The sequence below is a fragment of the Pelophylax lessonae genome (genome assembly GCF_965119305.1).
Source record: "Pelophylax lessonae genome assembly, chromosome: 8".
NCBI classification, from domain to species: Eukaryota; Metazoa; Chordata; class Amphibia; order Anura; family Ranidae; genus Pelophylax; species Pelophylax lessonae.
In genome coordinates, this window is record NC_138775.1 from 285,258,837 (window position 1) to 285,281,428 (window position 22,592).

At 46.2% G+C, this 22,592-nt stretch overlaps 1 protein-coding gene across 10 annotated transcripts in view; it reads left to right on the forward strand.

The window, feature by feature from the left end:
- Positions 1-7,140: 7,140 nt before the first annotated feature.
- Positions 7,141-22,592, forward strand: part of DAB1 (DAB adaptor protein 1) — a 1,145,503-nt gene continuing 1,130,051 nt past the window's right edge. For 8 of the 10 annotated variants that reach the window (XM_082264811.1, XM_082264813.1, XM_082264812.1 and 5 more), the window contains exon 1: positions 7,142-7,508. The gene's annotated coding sequence lies outside the window, so the exon portion shown is untranslated. Of the gene's footprint in view, positions 7,509-22,592 lie in introns of all 10 variants that reach the window. The other 2 variants (XM_082264815.1, XM_082264809.1) reach the window with 1 other exon arrangement.

Consider the following 22,592-nt stretch of genomic DNA (forward strand, 5'->3'; position numbering starts at 1 on the left):
AAATAGGAGGATCACAGGCGCTCTGTGCTGATTCCAGAGAGAACAATGGTCTGCTGTGTTCTCTCTCCACAGGGAGCGATCGCACGTGCCCAGTGGCAATCGCGGCCGCTGGCCCCCTGAATCTGCTTCCCCACTGACGAACAGGGGGAGCGCGAACGCCCCCAGGATCACTTCCGCAGATCGCCATACAGGTACGGAGATTTGCACTGCCAAGCCAGCCCGCCGCAGCGGGCGGTCAGCAACGGATAATGATAAACGATGGAGCTATTATAAAATATGATACTGCTGCATAAAGTCCCATGCTAGGAATTTACTTATGCAGGTTTGCTGAGAGGTCCACTTTATGATTAGTAATAATCGTTGTCCATAGTGACAGGTTTACTTAAAAGAAAACCTCCATATTCCTGCCGACTGAACAAACTATTTTAATAAACCGATATGACAGAGCATTATGATTTGGCCGCGACCCCCATATTCCACCCACAGTCAGATCTGCCTGTTTAAATGCCACCGTGATTGACAATGGCAGAATTTAGTCTGGACGGAGGGGGCGGTTGTTGATGGAAGTGCTTCCTACAAATCATCTGAGTGACTGCATACAAACTCTCTGCATCTCAGAGGACGAATATATATATATATATATACCTTCATGGGTTTGTATACACATCCTACATGGACCACCGAGACTGATAGAAAGAAGCAGGATAGTGAGCGGATGAGCTGCACATTAAAGGTAATATTTTGCCTTCCCTGGTTCCCCCCCCCCCCCAATAAAAATAAAAGAAAATGAGCATGCTAACAAAATAAAAACCTTTCCATTCTCATTGTGTATTATATTTTACACCCTGTGATGTCATCATTGGTCTCTGTAATAGGGATCGACCCCCATCGTTTTTTTCAGGGCAGATAACGATTTTCTGGCCACCATTCAGACCAATATTCTGTACGCTTAAAGTTTTTATTTTTACACCATCCTTTTAATTTTTTTTTTTTTGGATCACTTTTATTGCTGTCAGAAGGAATGTAAACATCCCTTGTATCAGTAATAGGCAGTGACAGGTACTCTTTATGGAGGGATCGGGGGTCTGTAAGACCCCAAATCCCTCCTCTGCACTTAAAAGCATTCAAAACGCCAAGTTCGGCTGTTTTGAATGCTGTCATTTTTTTTAAAAATCTGGCGCCTAAGGCTCCATTCACACTACCGCGACTTGTCAGGCGACTTGTCAGCCTGACAAGTCGCGGTCCCTCGCGGTCCATGCGTTGCTACAGGACCAGTTCTAATAGGAGCGACACAAGCCGCTCCGACTTAGAAAAAGGGTCCTGTACTACTTCGGGGCGACCTGGAGGCGACTTGCATAGACATTCATTATATGAAATCCGTGCAAGTTGCGCCGAAGTCGCGGTGCACGGGACTTCACAGGTCGCCCCCGAAGTCGTGCAGAAGTCATGCCGCTTCAGTGTGAATGCGGTCTTAAAGTGATTGTAAAGTCTTGTTTGTTATTAAAAAAAAAACATGTTATACTCACCTCCTCTGTGCAGTTGGTTTTGCACAGAACAATAAAAAACAAGTAAAGTTGCGCAACTTTACTTGTTTTTTATTGCTTATTTGTGTTTGTCTCACATTTTAGTTGCTGCTATTTTTTTGGGTGTAAGCGCAAATATAATTTTTTATTTGTTTTGCACAGAGCAGCCAGGATCCTCCACTTCTCGGCTCCCTCATTCCTGCTCCTGGCCCCTCCCTCTTATCGAGTGCCCCCACAGCAAGCAGCTTGTTATGGGGGCACCCGAGCCGAGCTGCAGCTCTGTGTATACATTCTGTGTATTCATCCATCCATCCATTCAGACACAGAGCTGCCGTTCGGGCCCGCCCCCCTCTCTCCTGATTGGCTCACTGACTTTGATTGACAGCCGCAGGTGCCAATGGGGCCTCGTCTGTATCTCAGCCAATCAGAGGGAGAGTCCCAGGATGCCCAAGGGACTCATGTACATCGCTGTAAAGAGAGGGGGCACAGGTAAGTATTAGGGGGCAGGGCTGCTGTTAGAAATCACGAGGCAATGTACAGCCTACCCCCCCCCCCCCCCCGAATACATCAAGACAATACTTTCACTAAAAATACACTACAATCGTAATTTATGGACACAAACATAACAGAGAACCTGTGTGAATTAGCCCTCTTTAATTGTTTTTTTACATTTTAAAAAGAAAAATTATATATTTTTTTTAAATGTTAAAAAATGTTTACAATTATTTTATTTTATAATTTTTTTAATGTTTTAAAAAAGTTTTTATTTATTACAATGTTTAATTATTATTATTATTTTTTTATTTTTTTTACAGAACAGGGAAGCCTGCAGCTCTGCAGGAATGGGGAGGGGGGAGGTAGCACAGTGAAAGGGGGGCACACGGGGAGGGGGGGGGGATCAGAAGCAGGCAGAACAGGGAGGGGGGGGTCAGTGTCAGAAGCAATTACAGAAATGATGCCCTGTGTCTGTGTCTCTCCCTACAGCAGCTGAAAGCTGGCTGGAGGGGGAGAAACTGGCTTTCAGTTGCTGCAGAGAGCCAAACAGAGCTTCCTTCTGTAACTGCCCCCCTGCCTGACTGCACAGATTCCGCATGCTGTTGGGTCCCCCCTGTGTGCCTGGGCCCCCTGCAGGAGGACTGGAGGTCCCCCCTATCAGCGGCCCTGTTGGGGGTGCTGGGGAGGCTGCTACACACAGAAAGCTTTTTATCTTAATGGATAGAATGCATTAGGATAAAAAACCTTCCTGATTTTTAACTCCTTTAAGGCTCCAGTACCTGGAATTGGTTTCATGACATAGTTTCCAGGTTACTACATCGGAGACCCGATCAGAGCCGATTCCAGCTTTGTTTGGGTCTTCGGCGGACGTGCCGGCTGTTCGATCGGGCCTCCCGGTGGGACAGGAGACTCGGGCGGAGTGGCGGGACACACCCTCCCGCTGCTTGTAATAACAGCTGAGCGGCCGCTTAGCCGCATCGGTTGTTATTACAAGAAAGCTGACCGTCGGCTCTAAAAAATGGTACTGAGGTGATGTCTCTAGCTGCAGGCATCACTCCAGTCCGCTACAGTATATCAGTCATATTGGCAAGTTTGTGACCGATACCGATATTTTAAAAAAAGTGAATATCGCCCCCCCCCCCCCCCCCCGAGATAATCGGCCTCACCGATAATCGGTCGATCCCTACTCTGTAATTCTCAATGCAATGCAGGCAGATCATGGCTGGTGGGAGGGGCAGGCAGGGGTCTGAACATAAAACATCACAGCACCCGGCCTCTATACTCCTCTTAGGAGCCCTAAGTCCTGATGCAAGCAGTGGGCTGGCAACTGGGAGGAGTTATGTAAATGTAAAAATGCTTTGATGGGCGGATGTCAGTTTAGAGGAGTGGGAGTGTCTAAGCAGGCTGTATTTACCTAAAGACCACCCTAGGTAACACCCACATGTGATGCTGTGCCTTCATGATTTAAAGAACTATAATCCAATGAATGAAAGGGGTGGGCCATGGAGAGTCAGGTTTGGGAGGAAAGGGCTTAATGATGCTGGATGTCCTTCAACAAGGAAAGGAGGGCATGCATATAGAATGCTCTAGGTACCACCCACATGGGGCTGAGGGATTGTGCCTTGATAAGTGGATGTTAGTATGGAGGAGTGGGCGTTTGTAAGCAGTCTGTGTTTGGATAGATAACGCCCACATGTGATGCTGAGCCTCTGTGATTGGAAAAATGAAAATACAATGATTGAAAGGGATGGGCCAGGGACAGTCATGATGAGGAGGAAAGAGCTAGATGATGCTGGACATCCTCCAGACAGGAAGTGAGGCAGGCTCTGTCTGGCTTGAGGCAGCTTCTGATGCACATTGTAAGAAGCTCACAGTGTGCAGTGAAACCAGAGTAAGTAATTTCAGTTCAGGAGAGGAGCCGGTACAACTGTTCAAGACTGAGGGGAAGGTTGGAGTTTAGATTCAGGTCAAAAAATTAGATGGGATGATGGAGGCCCCTCTAAAGTAACAAAACCAGCTTTTGCTGCAATATTCACTTTCAATCCAGAGATTTCACCTGCAGTACCCTTTTCTGCCACTAAATGTCTTCTATCTCATGGCCAGCATCACTTAATCTCCTTCCTGTGAGCCCACGTCATCCCGGACGAGCCCCCAGCTTGTGACTACATAGGGAAAAGAAGAAGCTGCACATAATAAGCGCAATTCTCTGTCACTGTGCTCTCTCCTCCGATCAGCATGCTCTTTGTCAGTGTATAAACGGATTGGGTCTATGTCCTTCTTCTTTCTCTCACACTTCAGTTCTGCTGTACAGGGGCTACAAGATACCAGGTCACATTTAAGTACTTACTGGCAGTCAGCTGGCCCACAACCTAGCAACTGTATGATTTGGGGGCACTGATGTGAAAATGGGACTGTGTGATCTAAGACTGAGTGATTGGAGCTCTGTGATGGAGGAGCTGTGTGATTGGGGGTCTGTGTAATGGGGGGCTTTGTGATGGGGAGCTGTGTGATTGGGGGGTTTTGTGATGGGGAACTGCGTGATTGGAGGGCTCTGTGATGGGGGGACTGTGTGATTGGAGCTCTGTGATGGGGGACTATGTGATTGGGGGGCTCTGTGATAGAGGAACTGTGTAATTGGGGGTCTCTGTGATGGGGAGCTGTGTGATTGAGGGCTTTGTGATGGGGAGCTGTGTGATTGAGGGCTTTGTGATGGGGAGCTGTGTGATTGAGGGCTTTGTAATGGGGAGCTGTGTGATTGGGGGTTTTGTGATGGGGAGCTGTGTGATTGGGAGATTTGTGATGGGGAGTTGTGTGATTGGGGGCTCTGTGATGGGGAGCTGTGTGATTGGGGGTTTTGTGATGGGGAGCTGTGTGATTGGGGGCTCTGTGATAGGGAACTGTGTGATTGGGGGGCTTTGTGATGGGGAACTGCATGATTGGAGGGCTCTGTGATGGGGGGACTGTGTGATTGGAGCTCTGTAATGGGGGACTGTGTGATTGGGGGGCTCTGTGATGGGGGGACTGTGTGATTTGAGCTCTGCAATGGGGGACTGTGTGATTGGGGGGCTCTGTGATAGAGGAACTGTGTGATTGGGGGCTCTGTGATGGGGAGCTGTGTGACTGGGGACTTGCATGATTGGAAGGCTCTGTAATGAAGAAACTGTGTGTTTAAGGGGGGGGGGCTCTGTGATAGGGAACTGTGTGATTGGGGGGCTTTGTGAGGGGGAACTGCGTGATTGGAGGGCTCTGTGATGGGGGACTGTGTGATTGGAGCTCTGTGATGGTGAGCTGTGTTATTGGGGGCTCCATGATAGAGGAAATGTGTGAATGGGGATATGCATGTTTGGGAGGCTCTGTAATAAAAGAACTGTGTGTTTGGGGGGGCTCTGTGATGGAGGAACTGTGTGATTGGGGGGGGGGGGCTCTGTGATGGAAGAACTGTGTGATTGGGGGGCTCTGTGATGGGGAGCTGTGTTATTGAGGGCTTTGTGATGGGGAACTGCATGATTGGGGGGGCTCTGTGATAGAGGAACTGTGTGATTGGGGGTCTCTGTGATGGGAGACTGTGTGCATGGGGGCTTTGTGATGGGGAGCTGTGTAATTGGGGGCTTTGTGATGGAGAGCTGTGTCATTGGGGGCTCTGTGATAGGGAACCATGTGATTTGGGGGCATTGTGATGGGAAACTGCATGATTGGAGAGCTCTGTGATGGGGGGACTGTGTGATAGGAGCTCTGTGATGGGGACTGTGGGATTGGGGGGCTCTGTGATGGAGAACCTGTGTGATTGGGGGGCTCTGTGATGGGGAGCTGTTTGATTGGGGGCTCTGTGATGGAGGAACTGTGTGACTGGGGACTTGCATGTTTGGGAGGCTCTGGGATGAAGGAACTGTGTGATTGGGGGCTCTGTGATGGGGGGGCTGTGTAACTGGGATGCTCTGTGATGGGGGGCTTTGTGATTGGGGCCCTGTGGCAGAGAAACTGTGTATTTGGGAGCTCTGTGATGGGAGACTGTGGGATCGGGGGCTTTATGATGAAGGGACTGTGTGATTGGGGGGCCTCTATGATGGGGGTTCTGCGTGACTCAGGGACTCTATGATGAGGGTTCTGTGTGATTAGTGGGCTCTGTGATGGGTAGACTGTGTGCCAAAGGGTTAATGGATGGGGAGGCTGTGTAATTTGGGGGCTCTGATGGGAGGGGAAATCTGATGTGATTAAAGAACTCTGTGATGGGGGTACTCTGATGTGATGGTGGGGGGGGAGGGGGCTCTGACATGAAAGAGGAATGATGGGATGGCAGGACCTCTGTCCTGATGTGGTGGGGCCTCTGACATGAAGAAGGAACCGTATATGAAGGGGGGAATCTGATCATGAGGGGGTATTCTGATGTATTGGGTGGCTGTCCTATATAGGGGGTAGGGGGGGTTCTGATGTATAGGGGGGACTCTGATGTTACTGGGGGACCTCCAATGTGATTGGGAGCTTCTGATGTGATGGGGGGACTTTGACGTGAAGGGGGCTCTGATATGATGGGGACCTTAATTGTGACGTTAATTTCCTCAAGGCAGTTGTGTGCATCGTCCCAGATTCAGGTTTCCCATTGATAACAAACATTTCAGACTGGGGTGCCTCCAGATTTTTCAGACTCTTAAAGGCTGCTGCGACTGAAAAAAGGTTGAGAAACGCTGCCCTAGACCTAAGCAAGCATTTTTAACCCTTGCATTACGGGGGCAGCCCCCCTAAAGATTTTTGATTTCCTTGGAGATAGGCTTTAACTTGCCAGAATCTCCTATAGACCAGAAATATCACTTTTGGGTGGACTGACCCTTGAAGCCTCCAAAATTATCCTATCCTCAGCAATGGGTGACAGCTGCTGGATTACTACAACAGCTAAGGCTGGAAAGGGTTAAAGCGCCCTATTCGCCTCCCCCTTGACTATGGGAGTACAGGAGGCTTAGAGTCGTGTTATCTTGGCCAGCTGGATATAAATTTGCCCTCATTGGGGGGGGAACAAAAAAAAAAAAAAATAATAATAATTCTGCCAGCTTGCCCTTGCCTGTGCTGGATGCCAGGACCCCTCCTCAGGGGACATTGCTGCTGCCTTTTGGCTGCACAGAGGCGAAGCAGCAGAAGTAGCAGTATCTTGGTGGGGCGGCTCTATTAGCAGGAATGCGGTAGTGATGTAGAAGCAATGAGAGATGTGGCCTGCAGAGGAACCGGTACAGCCTCTGATGCTGATGCTGTGATTGAGGTGCCTCTGCTGCTGCTGCTGCTGCTGCTCTCACTGGACCGAAACTGCTAAAGGATTTTCTACTGTGGGGGGGGATGCCCAGCTTCTCCTGCTCTTGGCTTTAAGGAACCTACAGGGTGGACACAGGCTTGGATCCTTAAAAATCTTCACTGAAAAAAAAGGGGGAGAAAAAAAAAAAAAAAAGATTCAACTGATGCAACAAGAGGACTGGACCCTGATCACAGCATTGCATCCTCTATAAGGTAAGAGAATGCATCCTGATTGCAGTCATGATGGTGGAGGTGGGTGATACGGCTAAGGGGGGGTTGATGGCATTCCTGCAATATCTCAATGGGGGAAAAAAATGCAGGGGATTATTATTTTTTTGATTTTAGCATCTTTGATGCATAAGGAAAAAAAAAAAAAAAAGAGGGGGGGGGACCCCTATCACTGGAGACTTTGCACGGGGGTTCCTAAATCAATCACCTATATCCAAACTGAGTCTATCCTCAGAGAGGAGACCCATTAATCCTTCTGAATGTCACATTGCATTCTGCCATTGAAATGTCACATGAAAAAACTTTTATTTATTTAAATCCCCAATGCCGTACCCCCCCCCCCCCAATCCTCCTCCCCTCTGCACTGTCCACTCTCAATCAAATTTAACCCACCCCCCCCCTTTTCGTTCGACCAGCGCAAGCTTGAATATCATCCTTCTAATGCATCTGTGTACATATGTGACTGGAATAAGGGATGGAGCTAATTTGGGTTCAGATAGTGTACTCTGTTCTTGATGCTTTTTATTGGCTTCCTATGTATTCATTAAAAATGTTCTTTGCTACATTGCATTGGTGGCTTCCATATATTTACTGTATATATATATATATATATTTTTTTTTGAAGAGCAAAGGGAGTCTCCCCAGTGCTGGAAAATCCATTACTTGTGCCAGTATGGTTGTTAAAAGGCTAACTTGCTACACGTTGAAGCCAACCGTTATTAAAAGAATGAATATTTATAGGGTGGAGGTTCTTAGGTTTAGCTACAGGTACCAGATCATGGTGACAGAAGAGAAGACGAGGCAGCTTAACCCCCTTTTCCACGCTGCAGAACTGTGCTTCGAAAAAAAATCCTCGAGCCCCTCTCCTTTCTCCCCACTGACAGCACGTAATTAAGTAGACTGTCCTCCGAATAGGTTTGCATGGAGGAGATGGATTTGCGCACGGCTATCGCCAAGCCTAGATCCTTCATCTAATTGCTGTCTTCTTGGCCACGGTGATGTATGTACCACGGGTAATTTTGTATTAGAAAATGTATGAAAGCCGGGAGAGGTGAAGTAGCTTTCAAAAACCCCTGTCTTAGCCAGATGGAACTGCAAAGGCTCACATCGGCAAGCACATGTCAGGGAAAAAATGGTTGTGATTTGCAATTTCTCTCCCTGTTCCTCCTGTCACTAAAGAAGGAGCTTCAGAGAACAAGCCTCGAAAAAAAGATCCTCTCTTTTTTGGGGCTTAATATTTAATTTGCTCTCTTTTTAAAGAGTCTTAAGATTGGCTCGTGTTTGCTTTCTCTTCAACGCCAGCATTTCATGAGCTTTCGATTGCCTCCTAATTTTCCCGTACGCTGCCAAGCTCCTGTTCTTGCAAAATATTTGTTTTAATCTTAGGCTCATCCTCATAAAGATGATGAGCAACCTCAAGCCAACTATAATCTCCGGTATGTCAACTGCAAGCCCCGGTACACCAACTACTATCTCCGGTATTGCAACTGCAAGCCCCGGTGGGTCAACTACAATCTCCGGTATTGCAACTGCAAGCCCTGGCATGCCAACTACCATCTCCAGTATGCCAACTGCAAGCCCCGGTACACCAACTACTATCTCCGGTATTGCAACTGCAAGCCCCGGTGGGTCAACTACAATCTCCGGTATTGCAACTGCAAGCCCTGGCATGCCAACTACCATCTCCAGTATGCTAACTGCAAGCCCCAGTGTGCCAACACTGGGGCTTGTAGTGTCTTGGCCACAGCATACCATCTCCAGTATGCAAACTGCAGCCCCAGTGTGCCAACACTGGGGCTTGTAGTGCCTTGGCCGCAGCATACCATCTCCAGTATGCAAACTGCAGCCCCAGTGTGCCAACACTGGGGCTTGTAGTGCCTTGGCTGCAGCAAAGACCGGAGCCTGGTCTTGAAAGCTTTTTTTTTTTTTTTTGGGCTCCATTGGTCGTAACTGTAGCCCTCGTCTAAAAATGTTTTATTACCAGAGCTGGCATGTTATTAAAACAACCCTATTAAACGGGTCTTTGGAGCCACAGCCAAGACCATGAACCAATTCGGCAGTAGAGGAGCCACTCTGGGATGCAAGACCAGGGAGCAATATCCACTCCTTTCATTCTCCTCCACCGATATGGTTGATTATTTTATTTTAGTGTTGCATTTGGGCACAGCAGGAGACCGGGGGGGGGGGGGGGGGAGCACAGGCACAGAGTAATTCTTCGGCATGTATGCAGAAAGATGGATTTTTTTTAGACTTTGCAACAAGCCATGTGCTTGGCACAGATAGAAGGGTTGGCCGAACTTTTAAAATACCTCTTTGAGCAGCGCATTCGGGAGAGCGTGTATCAGCAAGGGCGTGCATGGCATTTGTGCAGACTGTGCAGCTGCACAAGGGCTCTCTGGGACTTAAGGGCCCATTAATACTAGATGTGGGTCAGGCCAGTGTGAGATATGTAGGACGGATCTCCCATTTCTTCTTGATGCCATTTGGACTGGAAGCAAAGGCGGTGTTTGCCTCCAATTGTATAGTATGAATACTGAGAAAGTTTACATAGGTTGCTTTTCTAACCCTCTCTATCCACAGTGAATACTTTTTTTTGTACCTGGAGAATAGTTCAGTGAGGTGGGCCAATAAATTTGGTCAGGCGCCCTTTGGTGACTTGGTCCACCACTTTATAGGAGGCTTGTATTTAGACTGGAAGTGAGGTGTTTTCTGCTTGATGCCAATTGTATATTATGATCCACGAGAGAGCTTTGACTATCTATCTATCTATCTATCTATCTATCTATCTATCTATCTATCTATCTATCTATCTATCTATCTATCTATCTATCTATCTATCTATCTATCTATCTATCTATCTATCTATCTATCTATCTATCTATCTATCTATCTATCTATCTATCTATCTATCTATCTATCTATCTATCTATCTATCTATCTATCTATCTATCTATCTATCTATCTATCTATCTATCTGTTTCTATTCAGGTAGTAGTTGAATTTAGGGGACCCAAATATAGTTTTGCACAGAAGCCCTTTGTTGACTTTGTCCACCACTTTGTAGGAGGTTTGCATTTAGACTGAAAGTGAAGTGTTTTCTGCTTGATACCATCTGATGATGATCTTTCCTTCCTTCCTTCCTTCCTTCCTTCATTCCTTCCTCTATACATTCATCCATCTATATTTCCTACCTTTCTTCATTCCCTCCATTCATCCATTCTTCCTTCCTTCCATCCATTCATCTATCCTTCCTTCCTTCCATTCTTCCATCCATCCATCAATCCATCAATCAATTAATTCAGCCCTCTTTCTTTTTATCCATCCATTCTTCCTTCCTTCCTTCCATCCATTCATCTTTTCTTCCTTCCTTCCATCCATCCGTCAATCAATTAATTCAGCCCTCTTTCTTTTTATCCATCCATTCTTCCTTCCATCCATTCATCTATCCTTCCTTCCTTCCTTCCATCCATCCATCCATCCATCAATCAATTAATTCAGCCCTCTTTCTTTTTATCCCTCCATTCTTCCTTCCTTCCATCCATTCATCTATCCTTCCTTCCTTCCTTCCTTCCATCCATCCATCAGTCAATTAATTCAACCCTCTTTCTTTTTATCCCTCCATTCTTCCTTCCTTCCATTCATTCATCTATCCTTCCTTCCTTCCTTCCTTCCTTCCTTCCTTCCTTCCTTCCTTCCTTCCTTCCTTCCTTCCTTCCATCCATCAATCAATTAATTCAGCCCTCTTTCTTTTTATCCATCCATTCTTCCTTCCTTCCTTCCATCCATTCATCTATCCTTCCTTCCTTCCATCCATCCATCAATCAATTAATTCAGCCCTCTTTCTTTTTATCCCTCCATTCTTTCTTCCTTCCATTCATTCATCTATCCTTCCTTCCTTCCTTCCTTCCTTCCTTCCATCCATCCATCCATCCATCAGTCAATTAATTCAGCCCTCTTTCTTTTTATCCCTCCATTCTTCCTTCCTTCCTTCCATCCATTCATCTATCCTTCCTTCCATCCATCCATCAATCAATTAATTCAGCCCTCTTTCTTTTTATCCATCCATCCATTCTTCCTTCCTTCCTTCCATCCATTCATCTATCCTTTCTTCCTTCCATCCAACCATCAATCAATTCATTCATCCTGCTTTCTTTTTACCCATCCATTCTTCCTTCATCCACTCATTCATCCATCCTTCCTTCCATCCATCCATTCATCCCATTGCTCAATCTCTATCTTTCTAATGTGTTTGTATTCAGGCAGTAGTTGATTGTGGAGGACTTCATCCCCCCACTCTCTATGAGGCTCATATGTACCAGATCTCATGCTCATTCTGGAATTGTCACCCCCTCTCTCAGCTGCTCTTGTTTCACATAAATAGACAATTTGAAGAGGCAGGCCCTTGGGGATCTTTCTGTCCAATATCCAAGACGTTTTTTTTAAGACGTCTGGAATGTGGACTGAGGTTCCTAATCGGCGTACAGGCGTCTTTGCAGGTGCAGCCTCCAACCCCAATCGCCCATGAGAAATAAGCTCTTCTTATGCCCGGCTCTCCCATAATATCTTGTCATGGATATTTGGCGCTGTCGAAGGTTCACAGGGAGCCGTGGAAGAAGGCAGACTGCAAAAATGTAAATTTTATTGAGCTGTAGGGGTTTTTCTGAAGGCGATATTCACACAACCACAAGAGGAGCGGTGAATAATTCAACAAAGTGGCAGAGGGAAAAGAAAAAGTGGCTGATTTTGATTCCTACTTGCAAAGGGGATCTGACAAGAAAAGCAAAATACTTGCGCGAGAAGCTTCAGGTGGAAGCTGGCATTCTATGAGTTTGGTGATGCAAATTGATTCCGCAATAGTCAGGCTGAGCTTCAGGAATGCAGCTTCCATCTGAGGTCTCTCACCCTTAAAGTAACCCAGCATGTACTCATCTTTCCTTGCTTCTGAGCTGCTCCATTTGGCCACCACCATGTCCCTCCCTCCCCCTCTCCCAATATGACTGCTCTACTGCTCTATGTCTTGGCCCAGCACTGTCCCTTGGGGGCCAGAAAGGGATTTTATGGACCTGTGTAAGCTCCGGAAACCTGACTTCGGCTTCTCTGGATGTGGAAACTAAACATTCTTGCAGTACTTTGTACTTGTGACATGTATGGCTGGTTCTTGTAGGTCATATTAAGATATAGTTGGATACGAATTATTAAAGGCCTTGTAATACTGTACTTAATGTTACACATATTGGAACTCTTCTGTATCATGTCTTTGCTGGAATCCTTTTCAAACTTCTACAAAAGGAAGTAGGAGGAGCCCCTCTAACACTGCAGACAAAAGATGACATAATAGAATTTTTTTTTTTTAAATATGCTCCTCGGGGGCGGGTCTGGTCAGGTCATGGCCTGTTACATAATTCTACTCTCAACTTTTGTTTTCTGATTTTCACTCAATATCAAAGAGTTAGTAACATAGTATGTTTATGGATAAACCGGGTGCTTTGTCTAAAGTTCCTACCAGTTAAAGTAATACTAAATGCACACTGTTTAATTTACATTATCCCATCTTTTTACGTTTATGGATGATGGCACTGTATTTATTTTAATAAAAAAATAAAAATATCCAAGTACCTTTTGTTCATAATTGATAAACAGCTGTCATGTGACCCAGCTCTGTCCCAGCCTACCTGCAGGGAAATCTGTGGGAGGAGCTTCTAGTTCTCTGCTGTCGATCACATGTTCAAAAAAATATTCATTATAAAAAATACATTTGTAAATCATCATACGAATATGTATTTGCTCTCAACTATTTATTATTTTTGTGCAAAAAACATGGTGTAGGCTATGGAGGGGGAGGTTTTGCCAGTCACAGCCTATTTCAAGCCCCTCCAGCCTGTATCTATGGTTTGTACTGTACGTGCTTTCAATTACGGGGAGGTGAAGCCTTCATGAATCAACATGTAAAATCCTGCCCCCGTTGTATTTAGCAGTTTAGTGGGCATGGAGAAGGGAGGGAGTGGGCTGGTCAATAATCCCTGTGTATACTCCCACATTTCTGACTATAGTCATGTGGGCTGCACAGATAAGAAAAAGGAGGACATGAACATCTTAGAAGGGAACTGAAACTGAAGCATGCTCAGTAGATGTGGCAAAGGCTGGTCTACACAATTTCAGGCTCCAGCTGGGACACAGACAAGGAGGGAGGGACAGGGAACAGCAGCATCAAGCAGTTTTTTTTGCAGAATGCAGAAAACGAATGCCAGTGAGTATGAGCAGCATGTAATACAGCATGTACTGAAAGTTTTTAATAATGTTGGCCTAAACCCCTTTCATTTATGTTCAGTAAATTATCTTTTGTATTATTAACAAAAACATTCAGGATTGTCGTATTACCTCTCTTTGTCATATTATCCTAGATTAGCCTTTCTCAACCAGGGTTCTTTGGAACCCTATGGTTCCTCCTGAGGTTCCTAAGAGTTCCTTAGGAATTTAGAAATTTCTGCCTCTCACCGATGCCACTGACACCAATGATCTGTATGGGAAGCATTCTTCTCATTGACCACCAATCTGGGGAACATTCTTCCCACTGACCACCAATGTAAGTGGCATTGTTCCCATTGACCTCCAATGTAGGAGGCATTGTTTCCACTGACCACCAATGTAAGAGGCATTCATCCAACTGACCACCAATGTAAGGAGAATTCTTCCATCTGACCACCAATTTAAGGGTTGCATTCTTTCCAAATGATCACCAATGTAAGGAGCATTCTCCCCGCTGACCATCAATATAATAAACATTCTTCCCACTGACCCCCAATGTAAGGGACATTCTTCCCACTGACCCCCAATGTAAGGGACATTCTTCCAAATGAACACCAATGTAAGGGGCATTCTTCCCACTAACCACTAATGTAAGGAGCATTCATCCCACTGCCCCCAATGTAAGGAGCATTCTTCCCACTGACCACCAATGTAAGGAGCATTCTTCTCACTGACCATCAATGTAAGGAACATTCTTCCCACTGACCCCCAATGTAAGGACCATTCTTCTCACTGACCATCAATGTAAGGAACATTCTTCCCACTGACCACCAAAGTACGGAGCATTTTTCCCACTGACCACCAATGTAAGGAGCTTTCTTCTCACTGCCCCCCAATGTAAGGAACATTCGTCCCACTGACCACCAATGTAAGGAGCATTCGTCCCACTGACCACCAGTGTAATTGAACCCTTCTCCCAATGACTACCAATTTAAAGGGACCCCCTTTCACTGACTACCAATCTAGGGAAACCTGTCCACACTGGCTATTTACTGTATATAGGTTTTTTTTTATTTTTATTGACTGTTGATGTAAGGGGGCACAGCCTAACTGGCTTACTGTTTATGCCATGGTGCCATAAGCTGTAGATATGGTAATTATTAGCAGGGGTTCCCTGGGGCCTGAACTGATTTTAAGGGTCTGACTGATCTATATTAAAAAGGTTGAGAAAGGCTTCCCTAGACTATTAGCGATAGCTTGTGCTATGGGTAGGGTTGCCACCTCATCCCTTTAAAACCAAACAGTTATTAATTACACAGGTTCTGAGTCGAATTTAACGCAGATAAGGCACTAAGGGAGTTTAATCAGCCACAGAACCTGTGTAATTAATATGTGTTCGGTTTTAAAGGGATGTAGGGGCAACCCTAGCTATGGGGTATTTAGTGGAAGTAAAACAGACCCCACATTAGATATTGGAAAGGAGGAGAGTCAGGTGGGGGAGGAGCAGCAGATTGTTAGCTTGAGCGTCAGCTGAGAGTCATGTCAGCTGTTTCTATGGTTCCCTTAATAGCACCTCTTATTCATTGATCTTAGAATATATTATTGATTGTAACAAAACTGATTGACAAATGGTAATGTCATTAGGCACAGTTACAGGTAAATATTTATTTATTTTTGGTTATGGATAAAGTGAGCAATGATCAGAACTTATTTTGCTATCTGGATCCCCAATAAGGACATTCCCTCTACTTCTTGTCCTGGCCACAGGATATGTTTTAACCCGTCCACACTCTATCCAATGTAAAATCCATTGTGCCCTGAGCTGGGCCATTGAGCTAAATTGGATTGGACCTGTACCCTTAAAGAAGACCTGTGATGTGCCAGCTTTGGCCAAGCAGGGGACAAAAGACAAACGGTCTGTTGGATTAAAAGCAATAGAGTATCTAAGGCCATGAAACATTTACAAAGCCCTGAATGGGCAAAGTGCTTCCATAAAGTGATTTAGTTAAGGCTTGTACGCATGCATTGGGGAGGGTGGTGTCTTCCATGTATGGCTCGAAGTTTGGAAAATTGGAGAGAAATGAATGCTGGACTTTGTAGAGTAATCCTATGGAATGTATGTGTGTGTGTGTGTGTGTGTGTGTGTGGGGGGGGGGGGGGTGGAGGATAAAGAAGGTAAAGGACCCATTCCTCAGAACCCCTGAAACACATTGGCTGTAAATGAACGAGACTCCCAATACAACATAAAAAGGCAATAATGGGGAGTCTTTGGTTTTGGGTCACATGACTTGAACCAAGCAAAAGGTCAGGTGTCTCCAAACTATGGCCCACAGCTAGCGTCAGTGGTATGTCCTTAATGTGCACAGATTGAGGATTAAGGTCAGCCGAGGCTGCCCATGGTCTACATTTTAATCCCCCCCCCCCCCCTTATAACAGAGAACTCCAATGTTAAAAAATTGGGGTTTGTCATTGAAAGAATGTGATAAATGATAGTCTAAGATATGGGCTGGTACCCACGTCCCTAATATGTTATTTGAACATCAGAAACAACTGATGTAAGTAGCCACTACAGTGGCATGTGGAAGGCTATAGAAAGGGGGGACTTAAATGGTACCCAATAAAGGTTTAAGTCAAAAACAGATAAAATCTAGATATTTTATTAGTAGTATATCAAAAAGACAGAACATAAAAATACATTGAAGATTTCCATTAATATATAGAGCTGTAGATATAATTTTCCCGATGACCTCAAATGATTTAGCCGAATGACGGCTAGTATCCACAAACAGTGCCCAACATGTTTCGCCGTTGCTTCCTCAGGGGCAAGTAACTGTAGTAGATTTAGTCATACAGGTTCTCATAATCATGATATCAAAAATTCTATACTTGAAAGCTTCATTAAAAAGGGCCACATGCGAAAATAGGGCATACCCTTAAGGAGAGAGATGTATCAATTCCATAGGTTTGCGCTGAATTGAGCTAGTTCTCATATAGCTGCTGGTAGGGCTTTCCCAAACAATGCTTATTGGGCCACAGGAGGTATGGAGATAGAGGTCTGAACTACCTTGTGATAAGATGGCTGTAATGCCGGTTTGGCAAGGTAAAGTGGCCGGAGTTCTTCCTCTGTCGGTGGCATCCGCATCTCCTGTGACCTCCAATCTGTACTCTGATGTAAGGGGGGGTCTGATAGGGACCCTGTTGTAAGGGGGCGGGGCTGTGATGAGGACCCTGATGTAAGAAGGGACTGTGATGGGGACCCTGATGTAAAGGGGCCCTGATGGGGACCCTGATGTAAGGGGTGCTCTGATGAGGACCCTAAAGTAAGGGGGGCTATGATGGGGACCATGATGTAAGGAGGGCTCAGATGACGACCCTGATGTGAGGGGGGCTCTGATGGGGACCCTGATGTAAGCGGGGGGGGCTCAGATGACGACCCTAATGTAAGGGGGATCTGATGAGAACTTTGATGTAAGGGGGGCTCTGATGAGGACCCTGATGTAAGGGGGGCTCAGCTGAGGACCCTGATGTAAGGGGGGCTGTGATAGGTAGACAAATCTAAGGGCAGTGTGACGTCCCTTTGTGCTGGATCAAGATTATGTGATTAGAATATGCTTGATTCACATTACACTTGTGAGGATTTTGGAGTGTGTATTTTAAAGTTTGTTTGGTAATGCACTAGGCGTTTGCACCCTCCTGTTTGTGTTTATAGCTTTCTGTTGAAAATCTACTAGTGCATGGTCAGCTTTAGTCTTGGGACTAAGACCATCAAAAAAAGGGAAATGTAACCTGCAGAAGGGAAGCTCTCCCTGTTCACGGTTGTTTAGTGAATGGTCAATGGCAGCTGAATTCTGATTGGCTGCTCTGAGCAAGGCTCCATTTTGTATGGGTGCCTGTAATGTGACTGCTCTCCTTGTCGGGGAATTGAACACAAGCCTGGATGTGTAATATCCCCCCGCCGCCTCCATTGTATTTATCCAGCAAGATAAGACGTCAGGGAGTATGATGGGGTTGGAGAAGCTACTGGGAATTCCCGCGTTTTACCAGGAAACCATCCGCGGAATATGAACCTAACCCCACCGGAATAAAGAGAGTGACGGCACACAATACATATCCGCACCTTGTATTCAGTTATTGTTAATTGGACATGGATGGCACAGGAGCTGTGTTTTTGTCTATTGCCTAATTCACCGGAAGGCATGGAGGCCATGTTGTCCCTGCAGATCCCGCTCATTCGTTAACAGAATGCAACATTGCAGTGTTAAGATATTTAAAGGGCAACTCCGGCCCATCTCTGGCAAAAGGGCGTCTATATAGAACCTGTTTAGCCCACTAAATATTCGTAAACTAATTTGCATAGTCTTGTAATAGCTATTAAAGGTCATAGTAGATCTAATTTCTAGGTGGATGATTTAATTTGCTATATTTAATATAATAATGCTAATATAGACATATTTTGTTTAAAGCTGAAGTTTAATCTGCTTCTGTTTTGCCTTCCCTGGTTCTTTCCTCCCTTCTCATGAACATGTTAATCAAATTTTATTGCATACCTTATGCAATACCATCATTAGAGGTCCTTCATCACTGTCCCCATCATCAGAGGTCCCCCATCACTGTCCCCATCATTAGTGGTCTCTCATCAGTGTCCCCATCATTAGAGGTCCCCCATTAGTATCCCCCCTCATTAAAAGTCCCTCCATCAGTGTCCCCATTATTAGAGGTCCCCCATCAGCGTCCCCCTCATTTAAGGTCCCCTATCAGTGTCCCCCTCATTAGAGGTCCCTCATTAGTGTCCCCATCATTAGAGGTCCTCCATCAGTGTCAGCCTCATTAGAGGTCTCCCATCAGTAGCCCCATCATTGGAGGTCCCCCATCAGTGTCCCCATCATTAGAGGTCCCTCCATCAGTGTCTCCCCACATTAGAGGTCCCCATCATTAGAGGTCCTCCATCAGTGTCAGCCTCATTAGAGCTCCCCCATCACTGTCCCCATCATTAGAGGTCCCCTATCAGTGCCCCCCCTCATTAAAGTTCCCCTATCAGCACCCCCCTGTCAGTGTCCCCATCATTAGAGGTCCCCCCATCATTAGAGGTGCCCTATCAGTGTCCCCTCATTAGAGGTCCCCCATCAGCATCCCCCTCATTAGAGCTCCCCCATCAGTGTCCCCATCATTAGAGGCCCCCAATCAGTGTCCCCCTCATTAGAGGTCCCCTATCAGTGTCCCCATAATTAGATGTCCCCCCATCATTAGAGGTCCAAAATCAGTGTCCCTCTCATTAGAGGTCCCCCATCAGCGTCCCCCTCAATAGAGCTCCCCCATCAGATTCCCTATCATTAGAGGTCCCCTATCACTGTCCCCATTATTAGCGGTCCCCCATCAGTGTCCCCATCATTAGAGGTCCCCTATCAGTGCCCCCCTCATTAGAGCTCCCCCCATCAGTGTCCCCCTCATTAGAGCTCCCCCATCAATTACTCCATCATTAGAGGTCCCGCATCACGGTCCCCTTTATTAGAGGTCCCCCATCAGTGTCCCCAACATTACAGGTTTTTGTTTTTGTCTATTGCCTAATTCACGGGATGGCATGGAGGCCATGTTGTCCCCGCAGATCCCGCTCATTCATTAACAGAATGCAACATTGTAGTGTTAAGATATTTAAAGGGCAACTCCGGCCCATCTCTGACCGAAGGGCTGCTATATAGAACCCGTTTAGCCCACTAAAGATTCGTAAATTAATTCACATACTCTTGTATCGGCTATTAAAGGTCATAGTTGGTCTAAAACCTAGGTGGATGACATTTAATTAGCTAAAGCACCATGTATCAGTAAGAACGGACATTTTATTTTTAAATTTGAAGTTTAATCTGCTTCTGTTTTGCCTTCCTTGGTTCTTTCCTAAAATGTAATTGCATACCTTATTGTAGGCCCTGTGATGTCAGGTCTCTTTGCTTTTCTATGCAATGCAGGCAGATCATGGCTGGTGGGTGGGGCCAGCAGGGTGCTGTACATTGCCTCCTGAGAATATCATAGCACCCCGCCTCAGTTATCCTCTTAAAGCGGAACGTCACTCTCTTAGTCAACATTGACTATTGTTATTTCTCATGCTGCTAGCATTAGTAAACAGAGAGAAAGTTAAATCATATTTACTAGTTTTAAACTTTTTTACATTTCTTTAGTTACTTCCTGGTTTCTGGCCTAGGCCAAAATGATGTCATAAATCCCAGGCAGAGTTGGAACAAAGGGTGGGCAGGAGGGGAGATTGTCCTTGGCACTGTGGTATCATGAGAGGTGAGGGGTGCCACAAGGATATTTGGGGGGAGGGGATTTGTGTTGGAATAGGGAATTTAGGGGCGGCAGGGGGTAAGTAATGTTCTAAGAGGGGAACTTGGGAGGGGTGCTAAGAGCAGCGATCTAGGGGAAGTTGTGTTGGAAAGGGGGATGGTGGGGGGAGAAGATTTGTGCTAGGAGGGGGGAATTTGTGCTGGGAGGAAGGGATTCAAATTGGGGGAGGAAGATATGTACTAGGCGGGGAAATTTTAGGATTTGTGCTAGGAGGGAATTAATATATATATATTTTTTTGGGGGGGGGGGCGTTATTTGAGGTGGGGCATGGATCGTGGGGGTGTTTGATGAAGGGATATTCATGGAGTCAGTTCTCGCACTGTGACACTCAGCATAAGTGTCCCCCTCATTAGAAGTCTCCCATCAGTGTACCCCTCCATTAGATGTCCCCCATTAGTGTCCCCCTAATTAGAGGTCCACTACTAGTGTCCCCCTCATTGGAGGTCCCCCATCAGTGTCCCCATCATTAGATATCCCCCATTAGTGTCCCCCTCATTGGAGGTCCCCCATCAGTGTCCCCCTCATTAGAGGTCCCCCATCAGTGTCCCCCTCAATAGAGATCCCCCATTAGTGTCCCCTCATTGGAGGTCCCCCATCAGTGTCCCCCTCATTAGAGGTCCCTCCATCAGTGTCCCCATCATTAGAGGTCCCCCATCAGTGTCCCCTTCATTAGAGGTCTCCCATCAGTGTCCCTATTATTAGAGGTCTCCCATCAGTGTCCCCCTCATTAGAGGTCCCCCATCAGTGTCCCTCTCAATAGAGATCCCCCATTAGTGTCCCCCTAATTAGAGGTCCCCTATTAGTGTCCCCCTCATTGGAGGTCCCCCATCAGTGTCCCCATCATTAGAGGTCCCTCCATCAGTGTCCCTCTCAATAGAGATCCCCCATTAGTGTCCCCCTAATTAGAGGTCCCCTATTAGTGTCCCCCTCATTGGAGGTCCCCCATCAGTGTCCCCATCATTAGAGGTCCCTCCATCAGTGTCCCCCCTCATTAAAGGTCCCTCCATCAGCGCTTCTCTCATTAGAGGTCCCTCCATCAGTGTCCCCATCATTAGAGGTCCCCCATCAGTGTCCCCTTCATTAGAGGTCTCCCATCAGTGTCCCTATTATTAGAGGTCTCCCATCAGTGTCCTCCTCATTAGAGGTCCCCCATCAGTGTCCCTCTCAATAGAGATCCCCCATTAGTGTCCCCCTAATTAGAGGTCCCCTATTAGTGTCCCCCTCATTGGAGGTCCCCCATCAGTGTCCCCATCATTAGAGGTCCCTCCATCAGTGTCCCCCCTCATTAAAGGTCCCTCCATCAGCGCTTCTCTCATTAGAGGTCCCTCCATCAGTGTCCCCATCATTAGAGGTCCCCCATCAGTGTCCCCTTCATTAGAGGTCTCCCATCAGTGTCCCTATTATTAGAGGTCTCCCATCAGTGTCCCCGTCATTAGAGGTCCCCCATCAGTGTCTCCCCTCATTAGAGGTCCCTCCATCAGTGTCCCTACTATTATAGGTCTCCCATCAGTGTCCCCGTCATTAGAGGTCCTCCATCACTGTCCCCATCATTAGAGGTCCCCCATCACTGTCCCTATCATTAGAGGTCCCCCACCACTGTCCCCTACATTGAATTCCCGAGGGCTGGATGGGAGGCCTATGGGCTGGGACCCAGTAGCCGGAACTCTGTGGGGGGAACTTAGCAGGAGGGACTCCATGGACAGTATTTGGGGGGTCCAACCAGTCCAGTCCCAGCCTGGTTGGAATGGCCGGTTGTAGACTCCCATGTGGCAGGGTGGCCAAACAGGAGCACAGTTGGGAGACAGGGACAGAACATTGTCACCCTATAACAGGAAGTGCCTGAACAAGGACCTTCATGGCGGGATCACCAGGGATTATTATAAAGAAAGCATCAGAATTGGAACACAACTTTATGAAATGACATCGCTGTAATAAAAATCTGAATTTTAGTGATTGGATTCAGATCATCTTTCATGGAAAGCGATCATTCCTTTTATGATAAATTCACCGGCTCTACCCAATGAGCCTCCAATATCCCCTGCTGCTGTTTTTGTGATATTTGCATGCAATCATATTCTCGAGAGAGCGTAATTTTGTACGATCGGAGAGGGCTATTAAAAACAGCAGCTGCTGCAGTCACTGCCGGTTATGACTTGTATGGGTAAAGACGGGATGATGGCTTCTAAAAATTTTTACAATCTCTAAGAAGAGCTAACAATTCCATCACCACCCCAATGAATGACGCGGGTCGCAGTTTATGGGCAAGTAACGGGATTACATTAAATCATTAGACACAATGTTGCCAGTTATTTTAACAACTTCGAAGGCTTTGTATCCATGTGATGGGCGACCGTATGGCATAGGAAGGGCTGGGACTGGGACTGTCTATATTTTTTTACTGTTCTTTTTATATTTTATGTGACTGCTTTTTGTACCAGTTGATCTTCTCAATGTTGAGTATACATGGGTAGATTTTTGAACGCAAAT